The 27,367-nt window shown below is 50.1% G+C and overlaps 1 long non-coding RNA gene across 1 annotated transcript; it reads left to right on the plus strand.

The window, feature by feature from the left end:
• The first annotated feature begins 19,969 nt into the window (after positions 1-19,969).
• Positions 19,970-25,078, plus strand: LOC109692615 (uncharacterized). Its single transcript, XR_002212959.2, has 3 exons — positions 19,970-20,336; positions 22,695-22,979; positions 24,393-25,078. It is a non-coding gene; the product is annotated as an uncharacterized lncRNA (long non-coding RNA).
• Positions 25,079-27,367: the final 2,289 nt, after the last annotated feature.

The following is a 27,367-nucleotide window of genomic DNA, read 5'->3' on the forward strand; positions in this document are numbered from 1 at the left end:
ACAGCTGTCATGCTCAGTTCAGCGGGATTTCTGCTCTCTCCGGTCTCCTTTGTGACACACCTGCCGTCACCATTTGCACGCTTACAAGGCATATCAAGCAGCTTTCAGCACACAAACATCATAGAAGAGGGAAAAACACTGCCAAACATCCTTTTAGCAAATGACATAGTCCAAGTTCTTGTGACAAAACACCGCACAGTGACCAAGTGGGTGAGAACACCCTGCGAGTCCACGGAAGTCTATCCATCTCCCGTCAAAGGTTGAGGAGGAGAAAATTGTCAAGTGTGTGGTTTTGAGTAGACTTACGGTGTGAGATTTCACTTACACGATCATTAAGATCACCGGAGACCCGAGGGTGCTGTGTCCTTACTTCCATCTTAACGTTAGCTCATCTGAGAACCGTGCAACGTCTTCTACCTGCTCTCTTTGCCGTTATGGACTGAAAGCAAAAAAATTCAGACTTTTCAACAGTGCTTAATGCAAGCTAAAAGCGGGCTGCAAAGATGGGGATTCCAGTCTCCTTTCACACTTTCTTAAACTCAAGGCCAAACTTCTGCCAAGGCCAGAGGAAGACAGAATGACTCAGTCACGGTAATTTATCTCACCCCTGCATCGTTCTTCAGTGTAGGTCTTCCATCATTCTTTTCTTTAGTACAATTTGTAATAATTCATAAATAATGATGAAATAGCAAAAATGTTTCAAGATACGAGAAAAATAAGACCCACAGATGTATGATGCATTTGGTGATTGTGATACAGAGCAAATCCACCCCAACAAGAAAAATAAGTAACTATTTATCTTTTTTTTTGTAGGAAAATTTCCAAGGAAGAATAGAAGTCAAGTAATCTCGATCTTTAAAAACAGACAAGAACGCTCGAAAGGAAACTAAAAGTCAGGTCTGGATCTAATGGGTCCTGGTGAGAGTTAGCCTTCTCCCATATTTTGGGAGAATTTACAAGTAATCTCTCAAAACTTCTTAGAGCAGAAGCACTTCTTCTTTGAGTGGTGCAGGATAAAGAAGTGATTCTGAGTGACACATTTTATAGATGAGTATATCATTCTTCATTTTTGTATTGAAAATTTACTTTTGGAGCTGATGGAGTGGCTCAAGCGGTAAGAGTGCTTACCTAGCAAGCATGAGGCCCTGAGTTCAAATCCCAGTGCTGCCAAAAAAAAATTCATGAAAATTTACTTTTGGGCAATCTTTAAAATACTCATGAAGTTTGGCTTTTTCCTCACTTTAAGAGGCACATTTCATTAAGTTGATTCCAAAGGCATTATGCTAGAAAAGTGATTCATAGTGAATAAGGTAAAAAAAAAAAGGCAAAAATACTTTGAGTTTAGTTCCTAATGTATATTTTATAATTTTATGGCATAAAATACAGCAAAACTGTTTCTTATTTTCCTCACATTTGGAATGCTTACATTTTGTACCTAACTTGTTCTAGTTTAATGATTTTTGATATCTTTACATTTTTTTTGGTAGTGCTGGGGTTTGAACTCAGGGCCTCACACTTGCTAAGCAGGTGTTCTACCTCTTGAACCACTCCACCAGCCCGTTTTGCTTTTGTTATTTTTCAGGTGGGGTCTGTGTCTGGGCTGGCATGGACCACGAGCTTCCTACTTCTTCCTTCCACATAGCTAGGATGACAGGTACACACCATCACATCTGGCTTCTTGATTGAGATGGGATCCCTTTGGCTTTTTGCTTGGGCTGTCCTTGAAATGCGATCTTCCTGATCTCTGTCTCCTGAGTAGCTGGGACTACAGACATGAGCCACCATGATATTTTATTTGTAGTGGACAAGACAAGACAGGAGATTTCAGCTGTTCTTTTCAAATAATACATTGTAGTATGTGGACCTTTTTTTCACTAGTCAGTGGAAAGCCACATTGGATACAAACACTAATACATACCTGTCTCCTTTCAACTTATTGGAAGTGTAGGTCAGGTGGGGAGAATCCGAGGAACTTCGCAGAGTTGTCACTGTCTTGTGTTCCTCGGTGTGCTCTCGAGTTTCATCATCAATCAATGTCCTTTCACTTCTGCCTTCAGCCAGGGCTCCGCCATGGATGTAGAATAAACAATGCAGGTGACGAATAAGCGATTGAGTCATCGGAAGGCCCTGGGGACGAGCGGCTGAGTCAGAACCATACTTGCTCTGCTTCTCACACCCTACGGCCTCTCCAACAGCCCTGCATCAGGCGGGGAGTTTAAAACCACGCTTCATTTATCGAGTTAACAATAGATGTGGACTCAACGTGCTCCATTTCAGTGAACCAACCCCAGGTCACTTTTGCGAGACCACTGGGTCACTGGCCAGGGCCGTTGGTATGGCTCAGGGGCCAGGGCCTGGCCTTGAGTGCCTGCTGGCGCTCTCTGGGCACGTGGGAGACATACATCCTTCCTTGAGGCTTCTCGCACACATCGTCTTTCCATTTTGTCTGGTCCCAAGCAGATTTCAGTTTCCATGAGCATAACTCAACCCACACAAATTGACATTTAGTTTGGGATTAGTTGTGTCAGCAGTACCTTTCTAGAAATTGCTCCCCATAGCGACTTCTGGGAGGTCAAGCTTTTGATTCTTCATCGGCCCCTTGCCTGTGGTCTAGAGGCTGACCTTCACGCCCATCCTCAGGTTCTGGGAGGTGCGTCCTCTGCGGGTGGTGCACTGGATGGCAGGATGAGAGGTAGAGGGGGTCAGGTGTGTGGGAGGACTGACGGGGGCTTCCCCTCCTGTCACTCAATGCACTCTTCTTGCTGGGGCTCAGCCAGGATCCAGCTCCAGCCCCGTTCCTTTGCAAGTGTGGATAAGATACGCCCAGAACGTCTCCATCAAGGGGTGATGGAAGTGAGCAGGAGGGCGGAGCCCTTGCCCTGCAATCAGACTCAGGTTCTTAGGAAACCCAGGCTCCTACAGCAGCCATTGCAGCCCCATCCCTGTCCCTCCCCGCCATCATACACCTTTCAGTTTGTTGGGATGGAAGCCATCTCTCGGCTGCCTCCCAAAGGTTGAGCTGCTCTCCAGAGGCCCCCAGTCTCTTCCCAGAAGCTTCCTCCTCATTCATCTTTGGCTCAATGTTCTGGAAAGCCCAGCTGAGAGACTGAGGGAGAGGCTCTTTCTTCTCAGGCCTCTTCTCCCAGGGACGTGAAGGTCATGCCAAAGGCACACAGGTGAGCTGGGATGCTGCAGCCCCAGCTCTGTGAACGTGGAACGGAGATGATGGTGGAGAGGAGACCCTGCCTGTCAGGCTGGGATTAATGGAACAGTGTGGGCTGCTCCATTAATCCCAGGAGGAGAAGTGCAATGGGTCACAGATGGAACCTAGCTGTGCCTCACATAGTGGAAACAGAGTGGGATTGCTCTCAATGTCTCTTCATAAGGGCACTAATCCCAATCATAAGGGCCCCACCCTCATGACCTAATCGCCTCCTAAAGGCTGTTCTCACACCTTCACCTCGTGGATTGGGGTTTCAACTTACGAATTTGGGGGATGCACATGTGCATTCAATCCATATCAGGAAGGACACCAGCATTTATGAGACTTGATTCTGCTGTGACACTTAATTCTCCTGCTGTGGACGACTGCCGCGGAGGCAGGCATTATTTTTCCTGCTTTGCAGAGGAAGAAACTGGCCCAGAGATGAGGGAATTCCGCCCAGCCAGACAGATGACCAAGGTAGAGTTGGGTGCTGATCTACGGTGCAGAGGCCTGGCCCAGTGCCTCCTGGGGAGAGGCAGTGGCCTCTTCTTTGAGGACCTGAGTAACTTCCATTGAGCGTGGCTAAGATCAGTGGCTGCTGAGCCCAGGGCTCTGGGGAATGGGGTGACAAGGACTTTGGAGTGGGAGTTCCTGAGAGAAGACATTGGCTAGTCTTATTGGGGATTCTCTCTCCCTTTCCATGGCCACCCCCTCTTGACTCCTCATGGCTGGGGAAAAATTCCACCTCTTCCACAAAGCCACTCTGATCCTCCAGCTTTGAGCGATAATCACTGCTCTTTGTCCCATAAATGGTGGCAGCCTCTCTTAGGTCTCCCCACCAAGGAGCAAGGGACTCTGCCCTGTTTAGGATGGGGTCGGTGGCCCCAGGATGCTTCTCTGCCCGTTAGGACGGGGTAAATGTACGAAGGAAGGAGTGAGTGACTGTGCTCCAGCAGGCAGAGGGTTCGAGGCCAGGGTGGGTACTGGGCGCGTGGTCCTGCTGCAGGGGCTGCTATGGTCTGCTTGGGGAAGTGAATGCCCATGAAGAAAAGTCACTGTTTGGCAGAAGATGTTTTGAGGTGTCAACTTTTCCTGTTCCTCCCACAGCCACCCTGGGCTTCTGAGACTTCCCACTGCTTCCCATACTGGTGGAGGAGGGGGCAGGGCATGGAGGGGAGAGCTGGGGGAACATTCTAGATCCTCTGTGGATCCCTTCCCTTCCCTTCCCTTTCCTGCTCTGTCTCTCTGTCTTTCTCTCTCTCCCTCCCTCCTTTCCTTCTTTGTGATGGGTTTGAGGAAGACCAAACCCAGCTACCTCAAAATGCCTTAAACAAGTCCTCTGTGCATGCAGAGGAGTAGCCTGACAGGCAGAGAGTGAGCGATGGGATGTTGGGGAACCATTGTCACTCACGTCCCGTGTGCACAGAAGGGCTTTCAGTGTTGCCCCGTGTGACAGCTGGTGCTCTCACTGCGCTCAGTGTTCACTTAACTTAAACAAGTGTTCTCAGGTGGTGATTTTTTGGACTGTGCCTCTGGGGCAGCTTCATTTCTGGGTTGGTCATTTCAGATGCCCAGGCAGGTGGGGGATGGCGTGACATCTGTTTTTTTGGCACAAGATCTCTTGCAACTAAATGGAGCACTGGAGTGGGAGACAGGCAAATACAGGTTTTTGCTCTGTCCACCATGTCTTTTTTGCATCTTGCTGCCATTTTGATACCGTCTGGGGTCTCCCTCAGCTGAGCGACTGGCTTGCATCCCTGTGAGGACAGGGAAAGCACCAGCCCTGGGCTTAGTGCACTTCTGTCCCCGAGTGCTTCCAGCGGTCGGCTGGCAGGAATCCATATATCAGGATGAAGGAGAAACTGGCTGGCTCCCTGGGCTGGGCTGTCAGCTGCTGTGCAGGCCAGGAGTCAGTGCACACTTACTAAACCCTCTCTCAGAGGGAACACTGGCCGCCTGCTCCCCTGCACAGCTCTGTCACTTTGACTTGCTGATCAACTTTTTATTGGCGGTATCATGGCTTCATGCAAGGCAGGCCATGACCCCAGTCCTTTTATTCTGGTTATTTTTGGAATTAGGTACTCACTTTTTGCCTGGCCAGCCTGGAACTGTGATCCTCCCAATCTCAGCATCCTGTGTAGTTGGAATGACAGGTGTGAGCCTCTGCACCAAGCCTTTTTTTGTTGTTGAGATGGGGTCTCAAGAACTTTTTTGCTTAGACTGGCCTCAAACCATGATCTTCCCCATCTCAGCCTCTCAAGTAGCTAGGATCACAAGGGTGAGCCATGGTGCCTGGCTTTGACTTACTCTTTTTAAACTACAGTTTTAAAGAAGGAAACAAATGCACAGAACAGCAGGCCCCTGGGATCTGAGTGGACAGACACTAAGACCGTAGTCAGGGCGGGCATCGGGACGGAACCTTGGGTTAGTGGCTTCATGGATGTCACTTGACCCGGTCGTACTGCTCATAGTGCTCCTGCTCTGCTGTCTTGGAGTGAGTTCAGGCTGAGCAGCCCACGCGGGTCTCCAAGAGCCATGCTGTCTGTGTTTCAGGAGGGTCACGAAGGGTCCTGGGGCCCAGGGGGTCAGTGCTGAAATGAGGTGGAGCTAGCAAGCGTCTGGTGCCCTCAGGAAGGTAGGGGTGTGTCTCCGTGATCCAGTGGCCAGCCAGGGCCATCCTGCCCTGTCCTTGAGTTTCTGCTCACCGACGATTACTAAGTGTCCAGAGCGGGAGAACAAAAGGTCACTGAGGTCATCCCGAGACAATTGCCAAGACTACAGATAACACACAGAGCGTTCCCTGTCCTGGCTGGAGGTGACAGTGTCTTTGGTAGAATTTTTGATTTAAGATCAGGTGGTAGAACCCAAAATTGGTAGTGTAGTGTGGATGCCATGAAACCTGCCTCTCCACCCCTCTCCCCTTTTGGCTGTACTGGGGTTTGAACTCAGGGCCTTGCACTGGCGCTCTCCGACTTGAGCCATACCTGCAGCCCTTTTTGCTTTGGGTTCTTTTTCAGATAAGGTCTTGTGTTTTTGCCCAGGGGGAAGACCTGGTCTACAGTCCCCCTATCTATGCCTCCTGTTTAGCTGGGATTACAGGAATGAACCACCATGCCTGACTTGTTTGTTGAAATAGGGTCTTGCTTACTTTTTTGCCCAGGCTGGCAGTCCCACCAATCTCCACTTTGATTATAGCTGTGAACCACTGTGCCTGGCCTTCTGCCTCACTTTCTGAGAGGAGCTGTGGTCTCTGATTCTGGGGTGGACCATGTTCTGTGAGGACGATAGGCAGGGATCTCTGACTCAGGGGATGATCCCAGAGTGGAGCCTCTGCAGAGAGCTGCTGATCCTGCCCGACCTTGTGCTCTGTCTTTCTGGGGCACCGGCTGTGTGTGCATGTTAGAAAAGGTGCACACTTATCAGATAAGTGTGGCTCTTACCTTATCAAGTCCAGGTCCCCAGAGCTCGTGGGCCCGGGCGGCACATCTGCTGAGGACAAATGATGGCCTCGTGTGGAGAGATGGACAGAGCCAGGGCCGACTTCCTGGGCTTACAGTCTAGGGCACAGAAGCAGCTGTTTCCTATGAAGAAACACGTAGCCATTATTTTCTGCTTTGCAGGCCGTGTGTCTCTGTCCCTGCTGCTCAAAGTGGGCACTGTGGGTGACAGTAGCCATGGGAGAGTGGCTATAAAACTTTAGGCCAGAATAGGTCCAGTTTTTCCTGCAGGTTTTCTCTCTGAGCTCCTGAAGGGCCAGAACACATTCTTGTTCTTTTTGTGTTCCTAGCGCCTGGTGTGACTCAGGATGGGCCCTTGGTGGGTGAGGAAACTGCTGGCTCTCCAGCTCTATTTGCAACTCACGGCCTGTGCTGTGCTTGAAGCCACGACGCTCAGTTGTTTAAATTAAAGGAACCTGGCATCACACACTCTTGCACACGCACTCACACGTGCACACACACTGATGTACGCACGCTATCTTATCCCAGCGTGTGCTCTTTCAGCCCCTTTTCCTCCTCTCTGTTCTCCCTAAGTTGATTAGGCACTAAGTACAGACGCCATGCTGGCTGCAGGGACATGAGGACAGCTGAGGCTCCGCTGTGGGACGGGGGAGGAGGCTCGCCGGGAGCCCCAAGCCCAGGGTGCGCACAGCCCAGCTGCCTTCACGGCAGGGGACTGGGCGGACGGACATGCTGCGAGTTTGGGAGAGGATGGGCGCTGGGTGTAGCTGGGCTCAGGGAAGAAGAGGCAGGACAGGGTGAGGGTGAGGCTGGCTAGGGCAGTCATCAAGAGGTTTAGTGTCCCACTCTAGAGGAACGCTAGAGAATGTAGAGGTGGCTCTGCTGAGAATGTACAGGAAGTGAAGCTGGCAGGGATGATGTGGTTAGAAAATTATTTGAATATGTCCCCAAGGGTCATGTGTTGGAAGCTTGGTCCTCAATGGGACATAGTTGGAGTGACTGGGTCATTGGGGGGTCTTGTGCATGAGAGGGATTAAGGTAGTTCTTGTAGGACCCAGTTCTTGAGAAAGGGTTGTTATAAGGGAGCAAGGTTGGCCCCTCCCGGGTCTCCCTCTGGCCTCCTATCTCACCCCCCCACCAAAATCCAGGCACCTTCATCAGAGCTTGCACCATGTTTTTTTTCTCTCTCTCTTTCTTGGCAATACCGGGGTTTGAGCTCAGGGCCTTGTGCTTGCTTGCTAGGTAGGCACTCTATCACTTGGGACATGGTCCCATGTTTCTAGCTTTAGGTATTTTTGGAACAGGAAGGGTCTTGCATTTATGCCTGGACCACAATCTTCCTACTTATACTTCCCAAGTAGTTGGGATGACAGGAGTGTGCCACCATACCCAGCTTTTGTTGGTTGAGATAGGGTCTCTCAAAGTTTTTGCCCAGGCTGATCTTGAACTGTGATCCTCCTGACCTCTGCCTGAGTACTTGGGATTACAGGCATGAGCACCATGCTCTGTCAAGCCCTTTCTTCATAAAATGTCTGGCCTCAGGTATTTTGTTATGGCAGTGGAAGATAACACTCATCTAAGGGAAGAGTGGAGGCTGGAGGAAGACCAGGCAAGAGGTCCTGAGGCCAGGAAATGGTGCAGGTACAGTGAGAAGGCAGAAGATGGGAACCAGAGAGTGTCTAAGGTTGAGCCTGCAGCCTTGGACAGGGAGTAAGTTTGGGGTGAGGGAGAAAAGGCGGGAAGAGCCATGGAGCTGGGGAGGGGTTGGAGAGAGCCTGGAATTTTGGAATTAAGCTCCCAAGAGACATTGTGCAGGAGATTGTGTCTGCCAAAAGCAGCAGGATGGGGAGGGCAGAGGGGCAGAGGGAAATCCCTTATTTCCCACAATCTTGGGTCATAGCAGGAGGTTCCACTGGGAAGAAAACCCAGGTCCTTCCTGTGTCTACTAGTGCAGAATAGTTACCTAGGTGAGATAGGGCTCTGGTGGGAGGGCAGTCCCTGGATGGGGGACCCATGGGCAGAGGAAGGCAGTAGCCCTTGTCCCTAGCAGCAAGTCTCTGTCTAGGATTACGTCGGTCTCTCTCCAGGCTCCCTATTCTCTCAAGAAGGATGTCACGTTCCTAATGTCCAGCCAGTGTGCTTTGGGGCCACTGTCCCATAGGGCAAGAGAAGCCCTGAGATGGTCCAGCTCCTGGCACATGGCGTTCTGCCCTCCGTGCCCCTCCCCCAGACAGGGCAGTCAGTGTCCCTTTCTGTAGCTGTCTCAGCCTTGGAGCTATGGGTCAAGTATGAAAACCCTTCTGCACACCACAGGCCTGGGTGATTTTCTGTGTCTGGGACACAGGCCGCAACGCATGTCCACCGTTTTGCTAAGGCTTTATCATCAGACTCTACGCAATTGGTTGTAGACATTTTGGAGGAAGAGAAAACAAAAAAAGGACATGTCCTCACTTAGGGAGCAGAAAACTAAGCTAACTCAGCGACTTAATTTAAAACCAAAGGAAAGTACCAAGATGAGGCTGGATCAGACAACTTGCACAAACATGACACAGGACAACCTCTGCTGGTTTAAGCGGATTTTACTGAGGAACCTAAACCCACAGCAGGTAAGTGCTGAGGATTTGTGACAGTGGACCCCACCCTGTAGGATTCCTGCTCCCCCCCCCCAGGTGCCACCCTTGGGCTATCACCAGCAGGTGACCATGGTCTTGTCAACTCTATACCTGGTGGCGGTTTGCATGTGTCCAGGACTCACAGAGCTGCATCTCTGGCCGTTTGTTAGTGTCTCCTGACAGTGACAGACCCTTCTAGCTCTGGCCAGTTAATCCCCTCTTCCTTCTCTGAGGTCACTGGCTCATTTGCTCCTCAGGAATATTCCAGTCAATGTACTTTCTGACGTGGGACTTGGTCCTGTAACATGTGTATACCTGACAGGGGACAGCCACAACTCTGGGCTTAGAGAGGAAAGAGTCCCAGAGATGTGCACTTTCTCCTTGGACACATGGGTGCTGGCTGTGGCCTTGGCCAGGACTCCTAGCAGCAGATGCTTCCTTGGGTGGAAGACAGAAAGGGTCAGGGACCCAGACATGGAGGAGGAACAGAACTTCACCACTTCTAGACTTCCAGAGAATTCAGGGTCAATGTGCAAAAGGCACAAATAATTCATGTCAATGAACTTGGCTAATTGGGCAACTCCTGACAATTCACCTTTGGAGTTTGCTCTTGGAAAGAATGTCCTAACCTACTGGCCCTGGATTCAGCAGCTCAGCAAGATGACGACATTTGTCAGAGGCCGAGGTCCTCTGGGCCACTCCAGGTCATTTCTCCTGGCTCTGCAGCTAGTCACAACCTAATAATAGCAACACAGCATTTCAGGGCTCACATAGCTTGTGGCATTCAGTCCTCAAATGTATGTCTACTATCATGACCTTGAGAACACCCAATGGTGACCATTCTAAGTGCTCACCTATGCTGCCGCTGGTCCACACGTGGTCTCTCAGTCCTCCCTGCAGCCGGGAAGAGGCGGAGCTCTTGTTGTATCAGGGGCTGGATAAAAGCATTGGTGGACATTTACTTAGTGGTGTTGGTTCTGGGATGAGCCCAGTGTGGGTTGTCTCAGGCCAGGTTCAGTTCCTGTAGGACTGGAAATAGGACTGACCTCAGGATCCCCAGGCCCTGGAAAGACTGACCCAGATGTGCCTTTAGAGGTACAGACGCAGGTCCACGCTGTGTGCCTGCTCCCATCCTCTCATGTGTGTCCCCAACAGTGGTGAAAGGAGCCCAGTGTTCACTGCACAAACTGACCCAATCCTTAAAGGTGAAAGGAGAGCCCCAGGTAGTTCCTGTGACCGCTGCCTTGTTTCCTTGTGTGTCCCAGGTCGCTACAACTTGGGAAGATGGTGTTGCCTAACCAGGCCCCAATCTGGGGAGAGGCTTTCATGAGTCCAGAGTGAGTGTCCCTCACTGAGTTGCTGTGCTGCAGGGGACTTTTTCAGAGCAAGGCATGGGCAGGAGGAGGATAGATCTCTTGTGGCTGCTGCAGGCCTTGATCCTCTGGCTGTCCCTTTGAGAAGCTGTTTTCTCTTCAGCTGTGACTCTGGGTGAGCCCTGCATGGGTGGTAGGTGGCTGTGGCAGCAGCAAGGGCAGGGTGAAGGCTGAGCAGCAGAAAGCTGTGGGGTACCAAGAAAGGGGCCTGATGGTGTGGGTGGGAGGGGGCCTAGCAGAAAGTAAACAGCTGTGGAAGGGACAAACTCAAGCAGGGCAGGCCCCAAGAGCAAGGTGGCAACCGTGCCCTGCTGTGCAGGGGAGCACCACCTCTTCCCAGGCACATCTGTAACTCGGGTATTTATATGCCCAGGCACATGTGTGCATCCAGGTATACCTATGTACCCAGGCACACCTGTACACTCAGATATACCTGTGCACCTGGCACACTTGTACATACAGTTATACCTGTGCACTCAGGCACATCTGTCCACTCAGGTACACTGTGTACCCAGGCACATGTGTGCACTCATGTATACCTGTGTACTCTGGCATATCTGTGCACTCAGGTATACTTATATACCAGCACACACCTGTGCACTCCGACACTTGCATCCTGGCATGCCTGTGCACACACCCGGACACTCCTGATTTTCCTTCGAGACTGGGAAAAGTGTGGCCAATTCAGACATTTCCCAACCCCAGGGAGCCAATCCTGGAGGCATGTCCCTGCCTCTTCCCGGCGATGCGATGGAGATAAGATAGGCAGGGAACAACTGTGCCAAAAGCCTTATTCTAGACGTTTCTGCTGAGCCCGATCACGGCAAGGCTGCTGTGGAGGACGGACACTGGGCAGGGATGGAGTGTCTCAGAGTGAGGGCATGTCTTCTGCTACCTTGCAGCTTTGGTGTTTTTTGTCTGAGATTCTAGGGTTGGGCTCCAAGGGTACATGCTTTTCTGTGTAAAGAAATGATTTCAGTAGGTATTTTCTGGTGCAGAAGGAACTGGACTTCTAGGAAGTCAATAGAAAATAGCTTTTGGCTGCAAATCTATGAAGGCTGCTCTGGATTCTGGCTTTCAAGTCAGCCAGCCCTGCCTCTGGGCCACTGGGGTACAGAAGGACCCTGGCCCATCCTTAGGAGTGGGTCAGCCAAAAGAAATGGCTCTTCCAGGGAGGGGCAGCTGGGGAGTGAATATGTGGCATTGAGTGTCCATGGGAGGATGTGACCTGGAGCTCACATTGCCAGGAAGTCATGGGAGAGAGCCACCTTTCCCAGGTGAGTTAGTGCGCTCGCTGCAGCCTGTGTCCCCGGAGATCCTGCCTGGAAGGATGAAGGGTGTTGGCGAGGGAAGTCACTGTGTGTCTTTTCATACTAGGTCCGGGGTAAATATGCCCCAGGACAGATGGTGCCTGAACGTGAGGAAAGAGAGGGCAGACTCGCCCAGGTAAGTGAGAGGTTCCCGAAGGCTTGGCAGAAGAGAGGGCATGAAGGGAGTTTGGCGGCTGGGCAGGCAGAGTGGGGAGGTCCTTGGGCTCCTGGAGGCAGAGGCTGGGAACATGGGTGGGCAGGCAGGAAGTGCACTGGGGTCTCAGGTGGTCGGAAAAGCCTGGCTGCTCCAAAGTGGGACTGAGACCAGGGACAGGATGTGAGCAGGGACCCAGGGAGGGAAGGAACAATGGTCATTCTTCCATCACAAGCTGACCTTGCCTGAGAGAGGAAGGGCCTGTGAGGAGGGGAGGGCCAGGCTGGGGGACGGGAAGGAAGGGGCCAGCGCCTGGACCGACCCAGAGGAAAGCCAGACGCCTGTGGAGTAGCTGGAACTCAGTATCTCACAAAGCAGGCTCACGCTCAGCTGATGCTTACAGAGTGTGCTTTTCCCAGGCTTGGCACATCCACCCCAGCTGCCCTGGGTGTCCTCAGGACCCCAAGTTGGCCTCAGTAGGGTGCCAGGGTCCCCACCGTCAGGGTCTTGCACACTCCGTATTGTGGTTCCGTGAGACTTCTCATCTACACACACAGGGAAGAAGAAGTTTCCAGAAAAAAATAAAGGAAGCCAGCCAATGTAATCAAGGCGCACAAACCCCTCCTCTTTCCAAAAGGTGCCTATCTCCAGAACAATCGAGGTGGCCCATGAGACAACACGCGCTCAGTACAGAGGAAATGTGGCATGCCTGGGTCCCTGGCCTTCCAAGGAAAACACTCCCGACTGTTGGCAGGCAACAATGAGCTAAATAGCTGAATGGTTTTCATGTGTGAGGCTCTGCGCTTGGGCCAGGTTCTTCTGGGTCCTTGAGTGCTGGTGATGGGGTCCCCAGCGCCTGTCCTACGGCCTCCTAGAGAGGAATATCCATCACACGCCAGGCCTCACCAGATGGGCAGAGCTGAGCTCTGCACACAGTGACTTGGGCACACCATGTCTTATTTACTTTGGTCTCGGTACCTCTGTCCCCTTAGAAAGAGGCAGGTCCTTTGCTGGTGGCACCAAGGACTTCATTTGACATCAAGGAGATGATGAGGGTCAGGGGCCTAAGGATGGCTGAGAGATAGAGTGGTCTTCAGTTCTGACCAGAAGAAGGGCTCAGGGCCTCAGAGAATGTGGTCTTGTCATTGGTTGGGTATTGAACGTTTATGTCCTCTTCCCTCATCTGAATGTTGAGGTCTCAACCCTCAGTGTGACCAAATATGGAGACAGGGGCTCTACACAGGTGATTAAGAGTTCATCAGGGTGAGCCCTGGCCCAATAGGGTTAGTGCCCTTCTAAGAAGAGACTCGTGAGAGCTCGATCTTCCTCCTGGATCACCATGTGAGGACTCAAAGAGCAGGTGACTTTCTGCAAGCCAGGAAGAAGGGCTTTGCTAGGAACTGAACCAGTCAGCATTGTGATCCTGGAGTCCAGACTATGAGGAATTAACTCCTGATATTTAAGCTACCCAGCCTACGGTATGTTTGTTACAGCCACCCCAGCAGACGGATACACAAGTCTGAAAGACAACAGGGACGAGAGCACTGAATGTTCTCTTGCATGTGGAAAGTAAAAAGTTGCTCTAACAGAAGTAGAGAGTATGACAGTGTTTTCTGGAAATGTGTGGTGAGAAGGGCTGAGTGGGGATGGTTAATGGACACAGTGTGGGGATGGATAGAAGGGATCACTGCTAATGTCCTGTAACACAGAGGGGGTGTGATGGGTGACAGCAATGTGTTGACTATTTCAAACTAGCTGGTAGAGAGGATTTTGAATGCTCCCAACACAAAGAGACGGCGAATGTTGAAGTGATGGATACGCTCGTTATCTGATCTGCACGTCGCACATTGAAATGCCACGCCGTAGCCCATAAATATGTACCAGCAACATGTGTCAATCAAAAATATTTTTTAAAGGGCCAGGACATCTTAGGGGCAAAAAGGCCCTGATGGCCATCTGAGGCAACGCCTGTCTGGTTGATGGTGACTGTCCTCCCAAGACCCCACCAAGCCTCCCCCAGGGACTAGGCTTCCTGGTTCACTTGGTGTGTTGTGCTGACTCTTAGTGTTGTTTACAGAAGGGGAGGAGCACAGCCCAGGGAAGCGAGCACCTTTCTCTAAGTCCTTGCCTGCCTTTGCACGGGGACTGTCACCTGCAGGTAAGGCCAGCACACCCCATCCCGGCCATGTCACTGTGTGCTCCATGGGTCTTCAGGCATGGACAGGTCAACTCTTCATAAGCCAGGTCCCGTTTTTAGGCAAAGGTGCCTGGGAGTAAAGGAGGAGGAGGGGGTGTTTCCTGCTGGGAGAAGAGCACTGTGGGAAGCAGAAGCCTTAGGAGGTGCTGGGTACTCTTTGATGTCGGTTTCAGGGCTTCATGGTGTGTGTGTGTGTGTGTGTGTGTGTGGGTGACTCTTTCTTGAATAGCAGGCAAAGTTAGGGGCTGCTTGTCACCAAGGCCTGAAGAAGCCTGTGACTCTGTCTCCTGGCTTTGGTGGTGTCCAGCCTGGGCCACCCTCCTCCCCCAACCCCCAGTAACTGTCCTTCTCAGGAACCCTCAGGCATACGTGGTGTCCTTGTAGCAGCATCCCCTTGCCTGCCCTGAGTGCCTGCTAAGTTTTGTAGTTTTTCCTTGTAAACTATTTGTACCTTAGAAAAAATGCAAGAATACTAAAAGGCACACCTGTGCCTTTCATTTGGATGTGTAACTGAGCGTCTCTGGTGTAGACAGGACTTACCGTTTTGACTGAACAGTTTGAGACTGAGTTGTAGGTTTTGTGGCCCTTCACCCTGAAAAACTCCACAAATGTATCACACTACTCATCTCCCTAGGGATTGGTCCCAGCCTCAAGGTCCAAGATGTAACACCCATGTTTCAGACAGAGGAAACGGGAGGGGACGAAGAAGAAATGCCACATGCAGCCAAAAGACCCTACTGCATAAATCCTCACCACCTAGAACCTTCTTCCAAGGCTGCAAAGGAGGCTGGGACTGTCATCTTTATTCTGGGTGACTATATGCCCGGGTAAAAATGCTGCCATCGTGGAAGCAATGGTGGGCCTTGTCAGACCAGCAGCAGCTTCTCACCTCCTTCTTCTCCTGTGGGATGTGAAGGTGGTTAGCCCTTGGGCCCAGCACCTTCAGGGTGGTACGTCTGGCTCATTTTAGCTTCTTTTAGAAATGGAAAGATGGTGGCAGAGGGCTGTGACTGGGTTATTTATGCTGAATGGTGCGAGGCTGTCCTCTGGTGCGAGGCTGTCCTTAAAACGGGGAGACCCCCGTTTTAAGGAAACTTGACAGAGAAAGGAATACCAAAGAACAGATGGAAGGCGGGGGTGGGGTGGGGGTGGATCCAGCCCCCGGGAGGCCCAGATAGAACAGAGATATTTCTGTGCATGACAAATTGAAACCGTGATCCTAGGAAGAGACAACCAATCAAAAAATGGAGTTCGCCAGTCACAAGTGACTCAACCTGAGGTTTCAAACTCACTCCAAACCCCAACTCTGTGTGCTGTGCCTCTCCCTGTGACTGCCTGCAATTGTCTCTTCTTTTAATGGCGTCCTCATAAACCTTCGCTTTCTTCCTATTCTCTGCCTCCGTCAATTCTTTTATACTAACCTGAAGCTCCTCAAATCCACGACATCACCATGCAAAGAGCAAAGTGCAGGAGTAGAAATGCATTGGAGAGGAGCAAGCAAGCAAGCAAACAAAGAAACAAACGGCTTCCCCAACCCAAGGGGAGTTTGCTATGACTTAGAGGCCGTGGTGAGAAGGGAGGAAGGCAGTGAGGGCTCACACACCAGCCCATGGCTCTCTGGCTGTTTGCTGCAGTCTGCTGGAAGAGTATGTTCACTCTGGGGGGTGGTGGGGGGATTTGAAATCTCTTCTTAAAAGCATGAGTCTCATGGGACTGAGTCACAGGCAAGCAGTTGCTCCCCAGAGGGCAGTTTCACAAAACCTACTTGTCACCGAGTCTGTTTTGTTTTATTAAAGAATGCCAGGCTGAGCGTTCCTTCCCGTTCTCATGCTTTGGATTGGAGAATGCAGAAAGGAATTTGCCTGTGCAGAGCACGGCCAGCAGGATAGAACGGGGCACCCCTCACTGCCTCTGGACGCCCCATGAAATCACCTGGACTCTGTGGTCAGTGAGCAGGGGCCAGCAGGGTGGAAAGGGCTGCTGTTTGGTAAAGGAGGTGCAAGGCGCTGGTGACCTGCCAGCTCCACGTGGAAAGCAAAACCCTTGTGTGGAGTCAAGTTGGCCCCATCCTAGGTCCATCAATGCTGTTGCATGGCCTTGGCTATGGAAGGGGAACAAGAACAACATCCCAAGCAGAATCACATTACCTCCACAAGCAAGACAGCTGGGCTACCCTCTACCCTGGCAGGCGGGCACAGTTGACAAAGTCCTCCACCTAAGTTTCCTGTAGTGTCGCTTATGCCAAGCCAATATTTCAGCTTTGGGTTAGAATGAAGAATTCACCTTCTTTAAGCTGGGAGTGGTGGCACACACCTGTAATCTCAGCACTCAGGAGGCTGAAGCAGGAGGATTTTGAGTTCAAGGCCAGCCTGGGCTACAGAGCAAGATCCTGTCTCAGAAAAAAATAACCAACAAAACAGAACAAAAAGTCTCCAAACAAACAAACACCAAAAAAATTCTTAGGCTATAGCTCCCTTCCTTCTTGCTCCCTTTGCATCTACATTGCCATTTAACCCCTCAGTGTGACCGGTCAGATTTGCATGCCTACTTCTGTATCAAGCTGTGGAGAGGAGGGGCCACAGAATTCCTTCCCTCCAAACCCTCTGCCTGCTACATTGCTGACAGAGCAGAGAGCAGAGGATTCTTAGACCCCGAGGGACAGATTTAATAATAAAAGTTACTTCCTTACCACGGTTGGGTTTTTTAACAAGTCAGATCTTCACCCTGTTAATAATTGGCTTTTTCCTTTATGGCTAGTGGGAGGGAGATGAAGTCTGAGCTGCTGAACTATTCATAGATCAACTTATTTCCTGCTGTGCTGGTCCATGAATCTTCCATCCTAGGAGACAGACTCCTATAAGCAGGGGCTGCACTGAACCAGCAATAGAGACCTCATTCTGTTGTATCTCCCTCCCTCCCTCCCTCCCTCCCTCCGTGCCTGCCTTCCTTCCTTTCTTCCTTCCTTCCTTTCTTCCTTCCTTCCTTCCTTCCTTCTTTCCCTCTTTCCCTTCCTTCCTTCCTGCTGGTACTGGAGTTTAAGACCTTGTTATTGGTAGTCAGGTGCTCTGCCACCTGAGCCATGCCCTTTTGACTGCAGTTATTTTTCAGGTTGGGTCTTGCATTTTTGCCTTAGGGCTGGCCTCAGGCCACAGTCCTCCTATCTACAGCTTCCCATGTAGCTGGGATTACAGACATGAGCCACTGTGCCTGGCTCTTCTAGCTGTTTTCTTGTTTTAGTAAACACTGGGCATTTCCAAGGTGGCTGCCATATGTTTTGGTGTAAGCCCCTGCCCTTAAGCAGCTTGCAATCCAGTTGGAACTCCAGATGAAAATGACACACAATCTATGAGAGAACCACACAGACAACAGATTCAGACATAGGTTGGCGTTTCCTGGTGGGTAGGTTGTAAAACCAAACAGATGAACCATAGTGAGCAGTGACCAAATAGAGACGAATAAGTAAGATAGTGAGAACATAGTGCAGGTTCTGTAGTGAGAACAAGAATTGTTTTGTGAAAACTTGGCTCTGTTTCATGGATATAAACATCCTACTTACCGAGGGTCATGATCAAATGTGTTAGAAGCCTCTGATGAGCTGTGCATGGGAATGGTGGGATTTCACAGATGCTGCAGGGGACTCTCAGAGGGTCTGGGGTACAGACACCTGAGAATCAATTGAAAACCAGTGAGCATCTCTGGTGGGTTTTGCAGCCTGTTCACAGCGCCTAGTTCTATCCCTCTGGTCTGGAGCTCAAGGTCAGGAGGGAGGCTGTGGGAGGGTCTTAATCTCCCAGGCCTCGAGCTTCTGATAAGGAGTTAAGGCTTCCCAAGTGAAGTTGGGGTGCCTCCAAGCACGAGTTGCTCCTCAGACACTTTGCATGTCAAGAAGATCCTCCTGGAAGTATCCAGAGGCCAGAAGTCCAGCTCAGAAGTTTTGTCATAGCTTGTGAGGCGTGACAAATACCAGCTAGAAGTTAGTTGTGTAAAAGCATCATTAAGGACTGGGTGTGGTGGTGCACTCATGTAATCCAAGCTACTTGGGGGGCAGAGTTAGGAGGATGGCTGGCCAAGGCTGGCCCAGACAAAATAGCAAGACTCTATCTGAAAACAAAGAAAGCAAAAGGACTAGGGGTGTGGTTCAGGTGGTACAGCACTTGCCTAGCAAGTGTGAGGTGCTGAGTTCAATTCCTGGTACCACCAAAAAACCAAACCAAAAGGACCAAATGAAACTAACCCCTTGCTTTATAGGGGGAAGCAAGGCAGAAAGGCTCCAGGTGGCTCTTGAGTATCCAGCATTGCTTGGCCGTGGTCCTTGCTGAGTGGAGGAAATACAGAAGGATGCTGGTTAAGGGATGTGTGCGGGGCTCTCTCCTGCAGCCCGTGTGTCCCCCCAGCCCTCTCTGTGCAAGCAGGCATGTCTGTGATGCAGGAGACAGCTACTAAATCAGGGGTGGCTGAGGGGGTGTGAGAGCTGGAGGACGAGGGGCCTTTGCATTTGAGTTGGGGTTTCTTTTGGGAGGATCAATTTGGTGGTGGCATCAGACAGCCTTAGGGACTCTGAGATCCACGTTCACAAAGGAAGTGGCAGGCCAGGTCCTCAGGGTGACCTGGAGCAGGGGGCAGATGATGTGTGAAATGGAGCTTGGGCTTCTGGAGGTGAGGGAAACACCGGGGAAGAGGCTGGGCCCACCACGTAGGGACCGAGGCCCTGCAGGCTATGGTGCACCATGGATCTGCATTTGGTGAGCCTGCCCAGCCCCACTCCTCACGCTTCTGCTAGGAAGCCCTTAACCAGATGGTGCTCCTGACCTGGGTCCAACTGTGGTTTGCTGAGTGTCTGATGTCCCAGTTACCGAGCAGTCCCTCAGTCCCACTGATGGCCCAGCACTGACCCCACAGCCCTAGTGCTTGGTGCTGCCCACTGGGGCCTGGGCCTGAGTCTCATGAGCCCCGTCCCATCCCATCTGCCCGCCATTTACCATGGACTGAGCTTGTCCCAGTCCATCTGGGTCACCACCCTGTCTTACCCAGGTCCCCATCCAGGCTGCACTCTGGTGGCCTCATTTCCGCTGGATTCCAATGGGCCTCCAGGGGGACACGGGTTCAGGACCCCCACCTTTTCTGACCCCACCATGTTTCTTTCTATGACAGAAGCAGAGGTTGTGGGTGGGAACTCGGTGCTCACTCACACTTGCTGTGGGCTGCCACGAATCTGAGTTAGAGTCAAATTTGTGTCTGATTATCTGGGTGAGCTCCTTGATCATTTGTCGTAATAACACCAAGCATTTCCTGATGTTGGCATTGCATACAAACTGTGCCATGGTGGCGGAGTGCTCAGGGCTGAAACTCCTTTTCTAATAAGAAAAATGCATATGGAGTAAACGGAGTCTACAAGAGCGAGTCCTTGCCTGGCTCAAGCATCGCCTCCAAACTGCAGCCACTCCTCATGGGCCCCAAAAAAGAGGATTATCGGATTCCTGTTTGATGGCTCAGCCATTTGGCAACTAAAGAAAGACGATCTCAGAATCCCACGAGCGTCCAGATGGAGCGAAGTAACAGTCCTGTCTCATGGGTGGCCATGGCAGTGGAGACGAGAGGAGACAGAGTGTAAAAAGCACCAGTACAAGGTCTGGCATGTGCTGGGATCTCGGTCAGGGCCAGTTCTTCTTTCTCTTTAGGAAGACCACAAAGTCCCCAGTCCACAGACTTTCCATCGGCAGAGGCAGTGACAAAGACATTGCAGCCTTGGTGTGGACATCTCGGTAGCTGAGAAGTCAGTCAAGAGTCTAGAGATTTTTATGCAGGAAAAGAAGCAGGTGGAAAACAGGAGGTGAGTTGCTGAAAGACCTGTTCCAATCTCAGCTTTGTTTCTTCTTCCCCGAGGGACCTTAGGTGAGACATCCTTGCAGAGTCCCAGTGTCGTCATCTGTGAGTGGAGAAAGACCAGCTAAGAATGCCGGTCCATGGAGAATTCTTTCACAGCGAGTGCAAAGCTGCTTCACTTGTCATGACAGCGTCATTTCTCAGGTATCTTAGTGGGTGTTCAAAACGGCTTTCTGATAGGTGCTGGAGACCATTCATTCATTCACCTACCAAGTACTTATTGAGTGCCTGCTTGGGCAGGCAGCACACACACGGGTCGTGGAAGGCTCTGTAGGCACGAACCACCGCAGTGTGGGTCTAGAAACACCTGTAGTCTGACTTTGCCAGGCAGACATGGGGAATGGGTTCCCTGGTCTCCTGACCATCCAGCCCATTCCTGGTTGGGATGTCTTTGTGGGCGCCCTCACTTGAGGAGCCTCTCTTTAATCTTATACTTTTTTTTGGTGTGTGTGGGGGTACTGGGGGATTTGAACTCAGGGCTTCACACTTGCTAGGTCAGTGCCCTATCACGTGAGCCATGCCTCCAGCTCTTTATGATATGTTATTTTGAAGAAAGGATCTTGCTTTTTGCTCAGGCTGGCCTGATCTAGAATGCTTTCGATTTCAGCCTGGGATAACAGGCATTCACAACCACGCCAGGATTTTTATGTTGAGATGGGCTCTCTTGAATTTTTTGCCTGGGCTGGCCTTGAACTGCGATCCTCCCGATCTCTGCTTCTCTAGTAGCTAGGATTACAGGTGTGAGCCACTGGTGCCTGGCTCAACTTATCTTTCTTGTCCAACCCTTACCTGTGCAGGCTAAGCCAGTGCCCTTGCTCTGTGGTCCCCGCCTCCACCTTACCCCCTCCCTGAAGCTTTCATGGAAACAGACGGCTGTTCTCGAGAGTACAAAACAGTGCTTCCAGCCAGAAGCCACATAAGGAAGACGTGCAGAGGGTCCTGGTTCTCTTTTCAGACAGCTTCCTCACCCCTCCCTGGGTCACCCCAACTTGTGAGCCTCTGTTCCCTGGAAGCAAACACTGTTCACTATAGTTTAGTGTCTTTCCTCTCCTTCCTCCACCTGCTAAATTCTATCCAAATGCTCTGAGGCCCAGCCGTGAGTTCTTCCCCAACATCTGTGCTCATAGAGCTGCTGAGGTTTTGCTGGGCGCCTGACTCAAAGTGAGAAATCTCTCTCAGCCTTCCTGAATGCCTGGTGTAGCCTGAGAGCAGGAACCGGTTCCTTCCCATCTCTCTTGTGGGCAGCAGTGTGTAGGTGGTGTCAGGACTCAGTGATTACAGAGCAACCAGTTGGAAGGTGTCTGGGCTCTTACGATGGTGCAGCCTGACACATCTGCCTGGGGCCACTCATGCCCAGAGAAAACTATGGTTCTTTCTCTCTCCCTGTCAAAAGCCACAGTTACTCAGTTCTCATTAGAAACCCCAATCTGTTGCCCTAAAATCTCATTCTGCTCTGTGAAGTCCTTCCTTCCCTTTCCTATAGAGTCCCAAATCCTGGGGTGTCACTTCAGTGAGAACTGTGCTGTCTGTCTGGGTTTATGGTCCCTCCACAGTCAAGCCCTTAGAGAGGAGGAACCAGTCCTTCTGAGTGTGTGCCTGGCCTGAGGGCTAATAGGATTCTTTGCCTTTTTTTCTCTTTTGAGATTAGGGTCTTGCTCTGTAGCCTAGATTGGCCTAGAACATGCAATTCTCTTGCTTTTGCCTCCTGAGTGCTAGGATTATAGGTACAGGCCACCATGCCCAGGAAACACTCTGTTTTTCTACTGAACATGTTTAGTGTCAGTCCTTAGTGACTGAAGAATGACTTCCTGCTTCCAACCAAAAGACTGTACAGCTGCACCGTCCAATGGGAATTACTGCAAGCCACATAGGTCATGTCAACTGTTCTAAGAGCTACATTTTTAAAAAACAAAAAGAACTTGGAGAAGTCAATTTAGCTATATGTTTTTTTAAAAGCTCAACATACCCAAATATTGTCATTTTCATAAGTGATCAATATAAAACTTACTACTAAGAAAGTTTTACATTCTTTCTTTTCCCTCCGGGCTAAGTCTTTGGATTCTGGCATGTGTTTGTCACTTGTAGCACATGCTTTACATGGTGGATGTCACCTGTGTGGGCAGATGCTGTACTGGGGCGTCAACCCTGGAGGACCCTGAGCAGCCCTGGAGGGGTGGGGACAGCCCGGGTGGGTAGGATGGAGCAGGGCATTGCTGTGACGCAGAGATGAGGGATTCCCTTCAGAAGCAAGTTCATAGCACTCGCTTGGCACAGGGCTCTGCAATTCATGGTGTGTTTGGGGTCTTGGTGACTAAGTGCTGCTGCTGGGTGACGGGGGAGGAGAACAGCCACTGAGGGGAGAAGGAGAGGCATTTGTGGGAGGTCTGGGTAGTGGCCACGCTTGGGTAAGCCAGTGAGGTGTGCAATCGAGGACGCTTCTGTTTGACATCACTGCTACAGGCGGTGTCACTGACTGTGGTCCCTTTGTTGTCTAAAATGCAGGTTCTAATATGACCTTAGCTGAGAGGCACTGTGGCCTGGGGCAGAGTGGACTTCTGCCTGAGTGTCGTTTCCACTCTCTGAGCCTCAGTTTCTCGAGGAAGTCCAGCACCACTGTGGAAAGCACAGAGTGATCGCTTCAAAGGAGCCCATTCCAATGTCACAGCACAGAGACACTGGGTCAGCTCTGACAACCCTAGGGGCCATCAGACTCCTAGGTTCCATGGAGTCACCAGAGGGACAACATTTTTCTTGGATCAGTGAAGCAACTGGTGCCTTCCATCTAAGGTATCTGGCCAGGGAAAGTTGGCCTGGGAGAAAGTGACCTCAGAACGCTAGGGCAGGAGAGTGGCTGCCACATGGGCACGCACCAGTGACTATACACATGAGGTAGGCACAGAGGGACCTTACTCTTCTTGCTCTTGGGGAAGCCCTGCTTCGTGCTCTGGGGTCTACAAGGAATTCTGGGTTTGAGCTCCAGATTGAGCTTGGAGGACTCCCAACCATTGCCCAGATCATTTGAGGTGAGGGAAAGCAAAAAAAGCCCTACTAAGTTCTCCACTTGCCAATGTCTCAGACCAAAGTGTGGTTTTTGGCTTGCATTTTCCAGGTAACAGCCTTGGCTTCCTCCAAGACTTTCCATGCTCATTAAAGACTTTGGCTGTCCTATGGCAGCCACTGTGGGAGGAGGGGGTGCTAGAGGCCAGTTTGGAATTGGTTTTCTGAAGCGAGCAGGACTGGGTTCCAAAGCCGGAATGTACGTGTGTCCTGGCAGTGATGGAGACGGTGGTCACAGTCCTGGTCTGGAAAACCTGATTTGCAAAGGTTTAGAAATGTCTGTTTCTACACGTGGGAGGTTGCCAGACCTGTTGGAGGTGGCTGTATTTGGGTGAGAGTTGGTGAGGAAATAGAAGTGTTAGGTCAGAGCCAAACTCTGCTGAGAAAATCACCAGGCCAGCATTGTACGAGGCTGGCCAAGGCCAAGTACATCTTTGGTGGAAAATGGATTCTCAGAGAGGAAACATGTGACTAGATACAGTTCCTTCTGGTTCCCCAGCCTGTAGGAACGGCCAGACACATTCCACATAGGATGCTAGTCTGGAAAGACCCAGGCTTTGCCATGTGTCCAGGGTTTCCTTGGGGGGTCAGCTCCCTTGGTGGCCCCATCCAGAAGGGCAATGCCCTGGGGGCGTTTGGTGCAAGCTGGGTGCTCAGCAGTGCTTGTGGAAGGGACGTGTGCGATGGAGAAGAGGGCGAAGTGGCTCTTGTCACCTCCCTGTTCCCCTTTCTGAGGCATTCCTCATGTGTGGCATGAATAGAGAATGGAAACTGCTCTCCTTACCAGAGTCTCAGCCCTGCTTTGTTGCCTCAGCCTCTCAGGAAGGGAGAAAAGCTGTCCAGTGAACTTGACGGGCACATGCATTCTAGGATGTTAGGGATTCGGCGTGTCACCCGCAGTCTCCAAGTGACTGAGCCTGGTTGGCTGGGTCTGAACCAGGACTCTGCTCTTGCTGTGTTGCGAGGCAGAGGGCACTTGAGTCTCTGACACTTAGTCTTTTCGCTTGGGAAATGGGAGTGTGGGCTTCAGGGGATTGAGTGAAATGTGCTTTGGTACACAGGCGTGTGCTCCACAAGTGTGCAGTGCTGGACTCTGGGTAAGAGCCTCAAAGTTATTCGTGTAATTTTCTCCTTGCTTTCTAGAGCATGTGCCAAGGGGCTGGCACCGGAGTAGCAGAAGCTGAGGGGAGGCTTGAGTTTGTGTCAGAAAAACCCCTCCACCACCTCGTTGCCCAGCAGGGAGTTGACCGGATGGCTTTGGTGAAGGTGGAGTCAGCTTTTGTGGTAGACAGGGGAGAATCGTTCAGCGAGGTGGCCTGGGGTGATGGACGAAGGCCGGGCAGAAGGAGGTATCTTCCCAGGGGCAGGCAATGACAGGTGTGGAGTATTTACAAACAAGAAGAAAATCAACTGAACACTGAACCTACTTTCGTCATCACCAGGCGTGGGAAATGTTGCATAGTATCAGTAATAAAACGTCCTACCCAGGCCAAAAAAAAATGTTGTAAGTTTAAATAATTGAAATGGTTATTGTTGAGTTTTAATAAATTAAGCAAGTTTCTTGGCACCTCTTTATGACGGGTCCTTCAGAAAACATTGTATTCTGCAGGGAAGGTCATTTGGATAACTCATTTATGAAGTTGTTCCAGATAGACACTTTCCCAAGTATGCAGTTCATTCTGAGAGTAAATTCAGAGGGGACTGGAACTCTCTGTCCTCACTCTGGAGGTAGATCACGTCTCCAAACCCTCGGTATGACACAGTTCTTCTTCTTCGTCTTCTTTTTTTTAATGGTATATCAATTTAATGGAATACTATGCAATTGTGAACAAGAATAAGGTGGACCAATGCATACTGATTTATATTGCAATATGGTGCACATTCGTGTATGAACATGAATGATTTATACTCAAAGGACAGATGAGCAGTTCTGCAGATATAAAAGAAAGAATGACAGCGCGTGATTGTAAAGACAGAGACCTAAACTTGAACTACTTTGACTCTGCCATTCTCTGCTGCTGCTTGGAGATTTTGTTTACATTAAAAATTTAACACAGGGGCTGGAGACCTGGCTAGAGTGGTAGAGCACCTACCTAGCAAGCATGAGGCTTTGAATTCAAACTCCAGTACCTCCAAAAAGATTAAAAAAAAAAAAGAAAATGAACACAGGTTGGTCATGGCTGCCCATACCTCTAATCCTAGCTACTCAGGAGGTAGGTAGGATGGTGGTTTGAAGCCAGCCAAGATAGTCAGTGAGACCCCATCTCAACCGATGTCTGGGTGGGGTGTTACATGCCTGCCATCCCAATTCTGAGGGAAGTGTAAATAGGATTGCAGCCCAGTCCTGTGAGGCATAAATTTGGGGCTCTGTTTGGAAAATAACAAAAGCAAAAAGTGCTGGGGGCATAGCTCAAGTGGTAGAGCACCTGGCTAGCAAGCACAAAGCTGAGTTCAAACCCCAGTACCTCCTGACATAGTAAAGCAGAGGCTTCTGAGAAAAGTTCTTCACCAAGACCAAAAGAAATTTTGGTAAACAAAAGCTGAAGTTGGTGCCACAAGCATTGGCTCACACCTGTAATCCCAGGTGTGAGATCAGGAGGTGAAGATCAAGAGGATCTCTGTTTGAGGCCAGCTTGGGCAACATGTTAGCAAGACCCCATCTCAATAAATTAGCCAGGCATAGTGACGCATGCAGGCAATCCGAGCCATGCAGGAGTGTAGGCAGAAGGAGCTCAGTCCCAGGCAAAACTTGAGAATCTACCTGAAAAATAAGCGAAGCAAAAAGGCCTGGAGGCACAATTCAACACCTGCCCAGCAAGAGTGAGGCCCTCAGGTCAAGTCCCATCTGCCCCCTCTCCCAGAGGTGCAGGTGTTTTGACGTTAGGTAAAGGCACTTATTTAAAGGAAACGTGGAGTAGCATTTGTCCTATGTGTCTCCAAAGATGGTGGCCTGATTTTACAGTTGCAGGACCCAGGACCCTCATTTGTCCTGGGAATATAAATCAGGTTAAATAAAATGTGCTCTGTCCTCATGCTTTTAAAAAATATATGTTCATTTTTTCATATATTCATGTATTTCAAGACAAAATAGAAAAATGCATATGTTACAGTTTTTATGTTACCAAAAGTTGGCAGATAACGAAGATGACTGAATTATTAATACATGTTTAAATGTCTTTTGTTCTGTTTGAATAACTATTACAAAAGCACACAATTAAGAAGTATTTTATGTCTCTCTAAAATAATTTTTTCCCTCATTTCTTGTTTCCTTTCTTTTTTTTTTTTTGGCGGCACTGGGGTTTGGACTCAGGACCTCTCACTAGCGAGGCCACTTGAGTCACTCCGCCAGCCCCCCATTTCTTCATAATCACAAATCCTGTCCTAATGAGAACCTTCACACACTTCTGTTCTGTTTATAGCAATAAGCTAAGGGGTTTGAGAAATGTAAATATTTCAAGCACACAAACTGAATAGATTTCTCTCAAAAATGTGAACGAACAAGTAAAGACATCAAAGATGTATTTCTTACATTTGTTTTCAAAGGAAGTTGTTTTTCCTTACACATTAAAATTAAAAACGGAATGGGAAACTTTCAAGTTACAATTAATAAATGTCAAAGTGGTAAATAAAACTGAGTTTTAAACTTAATTTTCTGAAAATTAAATAAAGCCTTATTAAATATCCTTGTAAATAATACTTCATATTTCTGGCGTTCAACTCCCGTGAACCTAAGGAGTCCCTATTTTGCGTCCTGCTTGTTGGGTTTTGTCCTGGTTCGAGGACAACAGGAAATGTTGAATATGGAACAATATTCCTCATTACAAGGTGCCATTTTGGCAAACACCATGTGAACCCAGGAGCAGAAACTACACAGGAAGAGGGGCCAGGAAGATGAGGTCTACCCAGATGTGACCATCTTCTCATGGGACCGAGTACAATTGGTCACACCCGTAATCCCAGCTACAGGGGAGATGGAGATAATAGGATCCCAGTGAGACTCTACCTGAAAAATAACTAAAGTTAAAAGGGCGGGTGGAGTGGCTCAAGTGGTAGAACACCTGCCTAGCAAGCACAAGACCCGAGTTCAAACCTCAGTACCAACAGAAAAAACAAAACCA

This window comes from Castor canadensis, chromosome 15, assembly GCF_047511655.1.
Source record: "Castor canadensis chromosome 15, mCasCan1.hap1v2, whole genome shotgun sequence".
NCBI classification, from domain to species: Eukaryota; Metazoa; Chordata; class Mammalia; order Rodentia; family Castoridae; genus Castor; species Castor canadensis.